Here is a 14,306-nt window from a genome sequence, read left to right as displayed (position 1 = left end):
GCCCATGCCTACTAACTATGTATAAAATTATATATAAAAGAGGAGACAGGTGAAGATGATGCCATGTACAAACAATGCATGCACCATCACTGCCTCAGTCTTTGCTAGACTAAGCTTTATTCAACTCTCTGATATACATATAAGGATGGACTACAAACAGTCTTCAAAAGAGAAAAGTCAGGCAAGAAATAAATCCTTACATAAAATAGAAGTCCAGTTAAAAATATTAACAAGCCATTGATAAAAAATGGATTCACTTTACAGGACCTGCTAAAGAAACTGTAGAAACAACACTGACATTGACAGGGTTTGAATATCTCTACTGACAACCAATGGTCACACTAGATATGTGTATATGCCCCATTGCCTCACTTATGTGTAATGACCACCAGGCAGACGGTGTCTTGAATCAAGCTGCTGGTGCTCAATAGGTTAAGGTAAAAATGCACATAAATTTGATTCAATAACCAAGTCACCAAATATAACTTGGCCCTGAGAGCATAAAAGGAGTAAGCACTGCTGCCCTGGATGTGGGCTTCCAGCATCGATACCCAGACTAAGACCACACACTGACCACTTACAGAGCTAAGTCCTTGGTCTAGCACCTCAGGCACAAATCTCATGACTCTGTCTGTGAAACTTGCTGTCTTCCAGTACCCCTTACCTACAGTAACTACCTTTCAGACAAATTATTACACACACACACACACACACACACACACACACACACACACACACACACACACACACACACATACACACAATTGCACATACATAAACTCACATATACAATTCCCAGAGAAGGCTGATAGAATTCTTAATTTCCCCACAGCTTTCTTACTGACAAGTACTACTATCAGAGCTCTAGATTATCAGGCTAGACGCTCTCCAGCTACCATGGCACTCTTAACTTACAGCTAAATAAAAATAACACAAAACAGTAATGTGCTACATGATCTGGTCAACTAGCAATGGATACCACAACTTGAAAATATACAGTGTTAAATAGTGTCTTCTGGTAAGATAATAAGTACATAGATAAATACTAGCCATACAATCTTAAAAGTAAATAAACAAAGGCATCAAGAACATTTACATTTACCTGCTTAAAGGTATATATGGCTAGGCATTGTGAACTCCCTGTGATCACTTGCTGAGTATGTTCCTGTGTGCCTAGTAAATTTTACTTAAGCAGTGAAAAGAAGTCAAAACAGTGCTGAAGCAAATTAAATATTATTAAATTAAATATCCAGAGGTCAAGATAATTGCATATAAAAAAAGAAAAATAATAATAGGCTGTGCAGACAGAATAGTAAAAGAAAAATTTAGCTAGATAAATGCCCTAGCTGTTACAACTGACAAGATATAGAACCCTAGCTATGCTAAGTACTAAAATATGCAGCCAAATGGCAAAATAACAGTCTTATATAATGTGGCCACCTTAGTGTCCTCCAGCAAGACTGACTATACATTGATTTTAGCTGCAGATGCGTACTTTAGATTATCACTTATTTCCCACAGAAACCAGATATCTTACCAGTGATATGAATTGGGATGAAGTAACATTCAGAAAAAATTGAAGCAAAATTATGAAAAGCTCCCAAATGGAAAATGCCAAGATTACAGAAAATAAAAAAAAGACCTAAAATGTGAGAAGATAAAACAGATGACAACAGAAATCAAGACTATTAAGAAAAATATGTGGGATATAACAGAAATAAATCGAATATATTGTTGCACTGCTAAACTAATAAAAGATAAAGTGCTATCAGTAATATGTAGAGTAAAAAAGGAAAGGAAAAAAGCAAGTAAAATGCCTCCATGGAAGCTTCAAATAGAGAAATCTCTAACACAAGTAAGACAAGAAGTATTACTATTAGAAGAATGTAGAAAAGGGAACAGATCATGAAAATATTTAGAGAGATAGATGTAAAAGTAATGCACATTATCTAAACAAAGCTCTGTTGTATACTACTGCCAATAATAAACTAAAATAATAGCACAGACAGAAAAATTTACAAGGTATGCATGTAAATATATAGGAAACGTTCAAAAAAGTAATAGATTTATGGCCCAAAATGATTCTATAAAGAATTGGGAATTAAAGCAAAATTTATAAAGACCCCATTGAACGTAAAGATGCCGAATGGATAGGAGAATTAAAACAGAGAAAGAAGCTTTAATGCAGAGGATATGAAATGGGATGAAGTAACAGCCAGAGAAATTGAGACAAATTTAAGAAAAGCTTATAAATGGTGAACCTTAGGTGCAGTGCCTAATGTCAGGATAAAAGCATTATCATCTTTACACAAAGATTTATCCCTGAGTAGGAATTACTTGGTGCTCATCCCAAATTGACATCAACCTAATCAACAACAGGAAAAATGATACTCCTCTTTAAGAGAGACCTGCAAGCCATCTTAGGAACTATAGACTAATAACTTGCCTTCTGACAATAGACAAACTATATGCTGGAACTGATGCAGAGTTTATAGTCATTTACAAAAAACTTAATTATGGCACTAGAACAAAAGGGTAACAAAAGAAAGTCATATTAAAGAAAGAATCATTTGTTGTTAAATAAAGCCATAATACATAATAGTAAAAAGGGGAAGAATTTAAGTATGGCACTTATAGATTAAAACAAAACATCTGACAGCAGCACACATTTATTGATAAAGGAATTCTTAAAGGTGTACAAGATGTACCCTACATTGATCAATTACATTACAGTGACCATAAAATATTGGCAAGCTACCTTACAGTTGAACCATGACAGAGAGCAAATTATTATACCAGGGATAAAAAAAAATCAAAGGGGGATACTCCAGGATGATTCTTCCTCACCCCTGCTGTTTTATCTTGCCCTTAACTCCTTACACTGTTTATTTAACTGATTAGGCTATTGCTACAATTTGGTTCCCAGAAATCACCCTTGTTTAAATATTTCTCATATACTTTCATGGATGACTTAAACTGTATAGTTCATCAGATGAAAAGTTAGAAGTGCAACTACAAGTAGTTAAAACTTTCTCAGATGACATAAGAATGGCATTTGGTCCTGATAAATGTACAAAAGCAACATTTAAAACAGGAAAGCTGTAGCACCAAGAAAATATCAGACTGAGACAGCAATGTGATATAAAGAGCTTGAGCAGGAGGGAGTGTATAAATATTTGGGAATAGATGAAAGCTCAACAATAATGCATGAACAAATGTGAATAAAACTCAGTAAGGAATACTTCAGAAGACTTAAAGTTATATTGAAAACTCCCTTGACATCTGAGAACAAAGTCCAATAAGTTTGCTCTTCCTGTTTTAACTTACAGTTTTGGGGTGATCAACTGGTAACAAAAATTATTGGACCAATTGAACTGGAAACAAGAAAAATGCTTCCCTTTTATTAAATGATATATAAAAATCAGTGTATACCAAGATTGTATATTCCTCACTCTTAAGGAGGTACAGCCTCCTCAAAATTGATCATATGTATAGATCTACAATCATGGGAATGCTGAAATAACCAGATCCAAACAAAGTTTTAAAACATGAGGAGAAGAAGTCTAAGATGGAATCTTTATTTAGTTTGTCAGAAGTATGTCCATGTCGCAGGAATGAGAATCAGACCAGAAGTAGACAAACATCCAGTAGCAACTCAGTGTGCTGAAAAACAAAGTAAAGAATATAAGAAAAGAATCAGATGAAAATGAAAGAAATGTGGAAAGTCCATAAATATAAATGCAAGGGCAGTGACCTGCTGTAACAACCTCACGCTGACCAAAAGCTGATCCAAGAATGGTTAAGGAGACATGAACTGTCTGAAACCAAACGATGAAATGTTAATAATGACAGCCAGGATAGTGGACTATGTACATTTTGGTTTTCAAATCCATTGAAAAGGTGGGAGAAACAGAAAAATGCAAGTTCTGTAAAAAAAGACCTAGAAAGAATAACCAGAGCACCAATCACCTGTCAGAGGAGGTAGAGATGGTGTAGGCAACTAAAGGGAGCTGAAGATCACAGTCTAAGAAGCAGAGGCATAGAGCCATAACTAATTAAAGTGCCTTCTTGGGAAGTCTCTCCTACAATGGCGTTCCTCCAACCCAAAGCGGAGAACCAACAAAAATATAAATAACTCTTTGCAACAGTTAAAAACCAGCCAGCTATTAACACTCGCACAATAATTCATTTAAACAGCCATGCAGCTGTCACACGAACTAGTAAAAATGGCAACAAGCCACAAATATAAACAGAAGCTACCAAAAAAGAACTCCAGGATTCATGCCAGAAGTAAAGAAGTATTCCAACTCTTTTATTAAGCGATTTTCATCCCACACAGTTGTGGGACTTTTTCAGATAAAAACAGAATGAAATAAATAATATTTTTATTAAGAACAATAATAAATCATGTGCTCACAACAACCAATAAAAAACTTTTCATTTCACTGAATTTAACCCCATAATACCTAAGGAAAATTCCAAATGTTTTCCTATAGCATTCTATTAAAACAAAATATCCACTGCCTATGCAACTATGCCAATCCAAGTTTATGGTATATGTAGCACAGTGCCAGCAATGCTCTGCATTCTATATCGGGAAAACCGATAGAAGACGTTGGGAGCGTGTCTATAAACATTTATATCAAATCAGTAGGTTCAAGCAGAAAAATGCCCTGGCTAGACTTACAGAAAATAAATTCAAGTTTAGAGCAATAGACTGCGTACTTTCGGATGGGAGAGGGGGAACAGACTCACTCCTTTTGGAGAGATTGGAGCTACTTTGGCAACTTCATAGCAGTGCTTGTTATTACCCAGGTTTAAATGAAGTTTATTCCATATTTTGTATTTTAAAACTAAAAAAGCTTGATGAGATAGGGAGCAAATCCACTATGAATGTTTTTCAACTTTTACATTTTTCATGAATTTTTTATTTTTTATTTTCTATTTTCATGGTCTGATATAAACTAGTAAGTAGGTGTGCATTTAGTGGTGCATAGGCAGTGGATGCTTTGTTTTAATAGAATGCTACAGGAAAACATTTGGACTTTTCCTTGGGTATTATGGGGTTAAATTCAGTGAAACAAAAAGTTTTTTATTGGTTGTTGTGAACATATGATTTATCATTGTTCTTAATATAAATGTTGTTCATTTCATTCTGTTTTTATCTGAAGAAGTCCCACAACTGTGCAGGACGAAAAGCACTTAATAAAACAATTGGAATACTTCTTTACTTCTGGCATGGTTCCTGGAGTTCTTTTTGGTGGCTTCTGTTTACATTTGTGGCCATACAGCTGTGTCTGATATAATGAATGACTGCAGGTAATGAAAGTTGGTACTGGACTTCTACTTGACTGGCATTGCCAATCATGCCTCTAACAGATTGCATCTGGGATAGCTGCCTCCTTCACCCGGATCTAGCTTCCAGTCTATTAAAAGGTGTTAACCCTGCTGAGAGAATTAGGAAGCAAAGAATGACCGCAACAATGCACAAGGAAGAAGAGACCGGACAGCTCTATGCCAGGGACAGGTTCATTTAAGCTGAGAAGGGAAAGTGGTGTTTAGTCCTGGGTTGGAACTATGCAGCTCAATGATTGTATCTTTAAACTAAGATGTAAGGGGGAATGGATTCTCAAAGAAGCAGAAGTGAGGGAATTTTTATTGAGGAAGTTGATTGATGGAAAGAATGCAGAATACAGGACATGAACAAGCAAGAACAACTTGTAGAATTTTTTGGTAGTATTACTTTGCAATGGAAGGAAATTGGGTAGGAATATGAGGAGAAGCAAAGGATAGGAGAATGAAATGTAAAACTGAAGGCATGTGGGATGAAACTAAGAACAGAGAAGATGGTGGTAATGGGAGCAAACTGGGGAAATCAAAGGAAGGCGAGAATAGAGATAGAAGGGAAGACATTGGAACAGGTAAACTGCTTCAAGCATCTGGGAGGGGTGGTTGAGGAGAAGGGAAGTCTGAATGAAGAGGTCAAAGCTAGAATCAGAGGGGCTGAAGCCAACTGGCAAAAGTGGCAGGTATAGTCCATGACAGAAGAATGCCAAAGAAGCTGAAAAGTAAGGTGTCCAAGACAGTGGTGCAATCATTACTACTGTATGTTACAGAAACCTGGGCAGTAAAGGCAGAGCAGATGAGGACGTTAAAGGTGATGGAAATGAAGTGCCTGAGAAAGGTGGCAGGATGCACACTGGGACAAACGAAGAAATGAAGATATAAGAGCAGAAGTCAAAGTAGCTCCATTTGCAGAAAACATCAAAGAGAACAGATTACTGTGGTTTGGACACGTGTGCAGAAAAGCAGAAAACAATCTGGTGAGGAAGATTTGGGATAGACAGGAAGAAGGTTAGAGGAAGTGAGGACATCCAGCAAAGAGGTGGATGGACTGTGTGAAAGAAGACCTGTGACAGTCAGGCAAGAGTGTTGAAGAAGGCAGGAGTGTGGCACTGAATCAAGAGAGTTGGTAACAGTTAACACAATATCCCGACCCCATGTAGGGAAAAAAATGGGAAAAAGGGGGTTGATGATGACGATGGGGAGAAGCAAGCAGTGAGATATGATCAATATTGTTAGAATCACAGAAACATGAGCCAGTGAGAAGAGTAGTTAAGATACACAGATGGAGAGAAAAAAGAGATAAATGTGGAGCAGCAATCTGTATAAAGGAAGGCATCAAATGTGGGTTCAAAGGGAATGGGGAGCACCACCCAGTGAAAGGTGCAAGAGACAGGGCATGTTCAGGACCTAGATTATGAGTCAGGGCCATTTTAGAAGAGGAAGTGAGGTCATCTGTTGGATCCATACAATATTTATTTCCCAGAATAAGGCACTGTCGGAGAGAATAAAGGAGATGGATAGGAAAAAAGAGGATAATGTGACTATGGATCTAAACTTGGCAAGAGCAGACTTTTTGATTCTGAAAAACAGATTAGAGAGAGAACAGAAGTGATTTGAAATCTTAGATCATGGGAGATTTACCCATGCAATGCAGGACTGCACCAGAAAGGATAAAATTCTGGCTGTGGTCCCAAAGAATATGGATTGGGGTCAGGGACGTTCAGGTGAAGGTTCCATCAGTCAAGGGTAATCATATAACTGTGCATTAGAGTGAGGGAAGGGGTAAGACTAAAAAGACTGAGATGAGGATGATGAAGGGTTTTAGGGCAGTAGATTATGCAGAGTTTGAGGACAGGGTCATACAGAAGTTAGGAGGATGGTAGCAAATTGAGAAAGGAAACAAGCTATGGGAGTTGGTTAGAATAGAATACTCATCATTATGGACAAAGATCTGAGGAAGAGGCAAAACAGAGACAAGAGGAGAACATTGGTGTTGCTACACAGGAACATAAAGTTAGAGATTATGGCAAAAGATGGAATCATACCTCTCAACTGTACAGATTTTTGCAGACTGTCCAGATTTTTGCATCGTATCTTTGGTGTGTTTCTCATAAAATTGTGAGTTTCTGGCAAATCATGGAGGGTTGAAGTCAGAAAGTAAAGACAGACATTTGAGTTTCAGACATCATACCCTTCAGAAAATTCATGCTAATGCAAAACCTGTTATTCTATCAACTTTCTAAGTTTGCAAGAGTAATATTTAAAAAGTGTCCCTATTTTTAGGCCTTTGATCCCCCATTTTTATGGCTTTGTCCAGATGTTTTACTCTAAGAGACTGAGAGGTATGGATGGAGCATAAACAAGATGGAAAGGTAGTAGGAGGTAGAGGAGGCATAATAGAAACAGGCTGATGCAGGAGTAACAAAGGCAGTGAGGGCTGCAAAGGTGAAAGGAGTTGGCAGAAGTGATCAGGAAATGAATTATGGGCTTTTTAGGTATAGTGTACAGAGGAGAAATGGAAGGCAAAATCTTGCCAGGCTAAACAAAGATGGCACTGAGGACTAAGACAAAAATGAGCAGAGTTACTAAATAAACATTTTACTTTTCTTCACAAAGGAAGACAATGAGACATTGCCATGATAGGGCAGATGTAGCACTGAGATAAAAAAGCAATGGACAAATGTTAGGGTAGACGGGGATGTGAAGAGGGAACTGACTCTCCATAGATAGGATAAATAACAACTGCCAGATAGACAATAACCTAGTATCCTCTGCAATCTGGCCACTGTGATGGCAGATCCTTTGATAGACATCACTGGTCATTGCATGAGTGCCCATGCCTATTACCTGAACATCAGTGGTAGAGAAAGTTTTAAAGGAATCATGACAGGAACACTAATTGTTGTCCTAGAACATGTCAGTGTTCAGGACAGTAACCTACAGCCGAAGGGGCTGTTAGTCAAATCTGGCCTAGTTTTATGATTACATTACTGGTGAACTTGATAGAAAAGTGCAAGTGTATGCCTGGATTTCTAGCTTCACATTCCTGTGTAGCCATCGTGCTTTCTCAGCTCCTACTCCATAACCTCAGTCCTTTATTAGTTCCCACAGCCCATCTACTTGTGTGTAGTCAAATAGGCAGGAGGTCATTAAAGTGACTGAAATAATGATATAGGTAAACCTATGCATGAAACTTATACATAAGTTGTCTTTCAATGTCAGCTTATAACAAAAGTATGAATATACAATTAATGGCTGGATTGAGAGAATAAGGGATAGTCAGATAGTATTTTATACTTACGTTTGTTAATGGGGTCATGGACTGCTCCATTATGGACCCAATTTAGCCATAGCCCAGGAGTTACAATAGAATGTGAGTAGAGCATTTACCAAGAAAATCATCCAGTTTACAAAGATATTAAAGGGTTTCTACTGATACAGAACTGAAGAATCTAATTCAGGTACACAACAAAGCAAACAAAGACCAAGGTTTCTAGCAAAGCAAAATGGAGTGTGAAACATAGTCCAATACTATTAGTGAGGAATATATTCCATGTACACACTTACAATCTCAAAATGTAGCTGTTCAAGCAAGATTCTGAGAAGTCAATTTGGCAGCCCAAAGTGATGGGTTGGGGTGAGTAAAAGAGGAAGATAAAGTTGAATATGACAGATGACAAATATCTTTGGATGTAAGAAAACTGAAGAGTTTGTACCTGAATGAGTTTTGTCCCAACACCCCTTTCCTGCAGAGGTAGATGATTCTATGTCAACGATGTAAGGGTAAAAAAGAGGGCTCTCTACTGAAGTGTCAGCACTCAAGATGCTGAGTTCCTACTACATTCTGAAAAAAAAGATTCAAAATGCAGAAGAGTGAATCTCAAACATTGCTCTTTTTTAAACTACTTTTTTAGTAGGGGAAAAATACTCCCTGCAGTCCCAGAGTTATTTATACTAACACTATGTTCACCATACCTCAGAAAAAAGGGAATATTCCAAGAAACTCAACTGTACAGATTTTTGCAGAATGTCAAGATTTTTATCTCATATTTTTGGTCTGTTCCTCATAAAATTTGTGGTTTTCTGGTAAATTGTCGAATACTAAATCACAAAATAATACTACATAAAGACAAACATTTGAGTTTCAGACTTTATATCCTTCAGAAAATATGTAATAATGCAAAACCTTTTATTCTAGCAACTTTCTAGGTTTATCATTCCTATAAACTTTCTAGGTTTATAGGAATGATATTTAAATTCTGTCCCTATTTTTGAGCCTTTGTCGCCCGATTCTTTCTGGCTTTGTCCAGATTTCCTGCACTTAGAGGGTGAGAGGTATCACACGCACACACACACACACACACACACACACACACACACACACACACACACACACACACACACACACACACACACACACACTTTTCAAAACTCTTACATAGCTTGAATGTTCTGAAGTGAAACCAAATGTATTTCATGGTCAGAGCATATATCACTTTAATTCAAGTAAGCCCTGAAGTAAAATAGTGACCTATCGAAAATGTGCTTGTTTGGCATATTTGCCTGGTAAATATGATGCTGCAAGTTTTTTTTGTAAAATAAGTGGTATTTATATTTTAGTTTAGCAGATGAATGAATTAAAAGGCAATTGTTTTCTAAATCCAAGAACTGGATTATGTCTGAGAACCATTTCTCACTCATCTTCTTTTTCTTTCGGCTGTTCCCATTAGGGGTCACCACAGTGGATCATCTGTTTCCATTTCTTCCTGTCCTCTGCATCTTGCTCTGTCACACCAACCACCTGCATGTCCTCTCTCACCACATCCATAAACCTTATCTTAGGCCTTCCTCTTTTCCTCTTACCTGGCAGCTTCATCCTTAGCATCCTTTTCCCAATATACCCAGCATCCCTCCTCAGCACATGTCCAAACCAACGCAATCTCGCCACTCTGGCTTTGTCTCCAAACTGTCCAACCTGGGCTGACCCTCTAATATACTTATTCTTAATCCTGTCTACCCTCATCACACCCAGTACAAATCTTAACATCTTTAACTCTGCCACATCCAGCTCTGACTCCTGCCTTTTTGTCAATGCCACTGTCTCCAACCCATATAACATAGCTGGTCTCACTACCCTCCTGAAGACCTTCCCTTTCACTCTTACTGGTACTCGTCTGTCACAAATCACTCCTGACACTCTTCTCCACCCAATGCACCCTGCCTGTACTCTCTTCTTCACCTCTCTTCCACACTCGCCATTACTCTGAACTGTTGATCCCATGTATCTAAACTCATCCACCTTCACCAACTCTACTCCCTGCATCCTCATCATTCCTCTATCCTCCCTCTCATTCACACACATATATTCTGTCTTAGTCCTGCTGACCTTCATTCCTCTCCTCTCTAGAGCAGATCTCCACCTCTCTAGGGTCTCCTTAACCTGTTCCCTACTCTCACTAAATATCACAAAGTCCACGGGACTGCTGTCTGATCTCATCTGTCAACCTGTCCATCACCACTGCAAATAAGAAAGGGCTCAGAGATGATCATTGATGTAATCCCACCTCCACCTTAAACGCATCTGTCACCCTCACTGCAGATCTCACCGCTGAAACACTACCCTTGTACATATCCTGTACTACTCTTACATACTCCTCTGCCACTCTCGACTTCCTCATACAATACTGTTGAAAAAACCATCCTTGCAGGTCCAGCACCTTTAAACTCCTGGATTCAGATAGATGTGTGCAAAGTTCTTTATAATCCACAGGTTATGTTGTAAACAAGAACGCCAATAAACGAAAAAACCAAATTGAAATTTTATTAAGCTTAAAAACAAGCTTTTCGTCGGTGCTCTGCACCAACTTCCTCAGAAAACAAACTGCACCACACATTTGTCTCACTATAAATACATCACTACTCTACTCAGATGTGCGCCCTAGTGGCTCCCCTTTAAAAAGCACATAATTACACTTTGAAATTTTTAACTCAGAAGCGGCCAAAATGTTCAACAATTTGGTATCTACTACTCATACCTGCCATCAATGCTGGTAAACCTATAGTGCTCCAAATATTGAATTTTAAAGCCACCTTAATTACATATAAATAAATGATGAAATGTGTCAATAAGCACAAGAAAAATTATAATGTATTTTAAAAATAAGCATAAAAGTGGAAAAAAAATTCCCACAAGTGTTAATATAAACATTAATATAAACAATAAATAGTGAACACAGAAATAAAATAAAAAATGGTAAAACCCAAAAATATGTTCCCAGATGGCATTAAGTCACTCTAGGGGGCTTCACCTCACTAGGCTTCTCAATTTGAGGAAGCAACTGATGGAAAGCATACTGTTAAGTCTAGGTAAATGGTAAGCTTCCAACTTAAGTTGCCACATGAACTCTTTGCGTTCTACTCTTAAAGAATCGGGTCCCCCCATAGACTCTTGGTTTAGCTGATCGATGACTGTAAATGAAAATTCATGACCTGGATTATCTAATATATGTTTGGCCAGAGTGTTGTCGACCTTCCCCTTCCTGATGGCATATAAGTGCTCGTATACTCATTCCTGTAGTTTCCTATCAGTCTTGCCGATGTAGAAACCTGGGCAGACCGAACACTGGGCTAAATATACCACCGATTGCTGGCACAATTGAATCTTCCTTGTATAAGATACTTCTTGTCCCTGATGGAAAAAGCTGAACTTGCTTTAATGTATCTGCAGTACCTGCACATGTTACATTTGAACATCCCAGATCTGGGGGAGGCACCAACAACTTTGGACTCCAGGATCTCCAGCTTTGTTACCGGCTAGTGGAACCGGAACTGACTCGAGAGTTGTTACCATCGGCAACAAGACTTCACATAATACCGATAGCAGCGGTAAACCTAAGGGCATTTTGGGAGGCCATACAAGTTCAGGTGAGAAAATTTGAGCCTCTCCAGCTATTCTCAGTGAAACAGAGGCACCGAGGAGGGGCTATGTTGAATTAAACTTGAACAATTGGTTGAATCGCCCCTTCACTTTTCCTACTGGGGAAGACATCGGTAATATTGATATTCAAACTGAAGGATTGTCCGATTTACATACTAAGCTCAACAATTTCTACCAAAAACTACTGAGGTTAAGGAAGTTACAACTTGAGGTATACTACTTTGGGGAATGGCGATGTGCAAAGATTGTTCCAAAGGGGCTTCACTCGTGGCAATACCCCACAGGTTTGGAAGATGGGGTCGAAATTCCACCTTGACGTCTTGGCACTTTTTGATAGACATGGGAATGAATTGATAAACTTAATCTGCACCCACTATCAGGAAGTTATTACTCAATTAACCACGGAACTTTCCAACTTAGATGAGGAAATTAAATCAGATACCCATTTTTTCAGATATCGTTATGAATACGAAAGAGTCTTTACCAGTATCGACCAACACATTTCTAAGACCACTATAACTAAAGTAAAAAAAACTCCAGAGGGACATAAAAGCCTATAAAGAGGGGGTAGCCTATCCCAAACCCCCTAAATCTCAAGGGAATTTTCTAGGGAATAGCAGAACCACCATGGGGTTGCTACCTGGCCCCGAGACTAATAGCCAACCTATGCACCCCCGTGAACCAGAGAATGGATCCCTATTGAGGCGAACAAACCAGAGAATTTCAACGGAATGTGTCATGAGTATTGGGCTGGGCTCGAGCCAGGAAGAGCCGACTCTTGACAACTATGACGAAAATTTTCAAGTCCGAGCCTCATCCCCCCAGCCACAGTCGGGTCTGATGACGAGGAACAAATACAAAACCAGGAGGAACTGAGAGATCATGGTCTAGCTATTCCTTTACTACCCCCAACGCAACCTTTGGAAATACTTTACAACATGGGTAAAGACATTAAGATTTACAATTTTTCACAGTTTGTTTTTTCCCAACCTTTGGTGGATGTTTTGGCTAAAGGATTAACTTTTGTACCCTCCTGTAGAGCTGGTGTTGGGAGGACTATATTGGACCTGAAACTTTTTGTGAGAAAGTTGAACCTGTCACTGTTGCTGGGTGATTCCCAAAAATGCAAGAACCCTTACCACATACCAAGTACTTTTAATCCGCCATTACTCCCAGATGTCGGAATTTTCGAACAATTGTGTGATCTTGACATCTGCCACCTCCTCAATTCAAGGCGCCAGACTCATTTTAATATCACTAAGGAGGAGCGGGCCTTGTTAGAGGCACTCAGGTTTGCATCAGTTAGACTTATGCAACCCGACAAGGGAGGGGGATTGGTGGCTATGGATATGAATGACTACAATGACAGGATGTTGACTATTCTATCTTCTGATACTTACCAGGAGGTTTCTAAGAATGAATTGAATTTTAGCTTGTATCACATCCAGTCATTTTTTGAGGAGATGTTCATCAATGGCATTGTGGATGTGGATGTATATAATTTTGATTCTGTGGCATCACCTAAAATTCCAGTCTTGTTTGGGAACCCCAAGATACACAAGAACATCTATGATCCACCAATGCGGCAACTGGTCAGTGCCAGAGGAAGCATTACATATGCAGCGGCCAAAGTGGTGGACGAGATTCTCAAGAAGTATGTGGACAGAGTTCAATACATTTCGAGAGATTCTTGGGCATTTTTGGAAAAAGTGGGTTCTGTTCCATTTAATGCTGATTGTATTCTCTTGACCATTGATGTTGTTGACCTGTATTCATCTATCCCCCATTTGGAGGCGGTTGAGTGGATCCAATTGGAAATGGTTTTTCACCATGCTCCTGCAGAAGAAGTTACGATGGTCAGCGAACTATTGGAGGTTATTCTTACCAGCAACTTTTTTTACATTTAATAACCGGTGGTTCCACCAATTGATTGGGGTCCCTATGGGATCGCCCTGTGGAGCCAGTGTGGCCAATTTAGTTATGGCCCACTGGGAGAGGGTGTTTGTTCTATCTAATTCTTTGG

This window comes from Protopterus annectens, chromosome 2.part0 (assembly GCF_019279795.1).
Source record: "Protopterus annectens isolate FY-2018-M chromosome 2.part0, PAN1.0, whole genome shotgun sequence".
Lineage (NCBI taxonomy): Eukaryota > Metazoa > Chordata > Ceratodontiformes > Protopteridae > Protopterus > Protopterus annectens.
The sequence above is the reverse complement of the archived record's forward strand: the minus strand, read 5'-3'. Positions refer to the sequence as shown.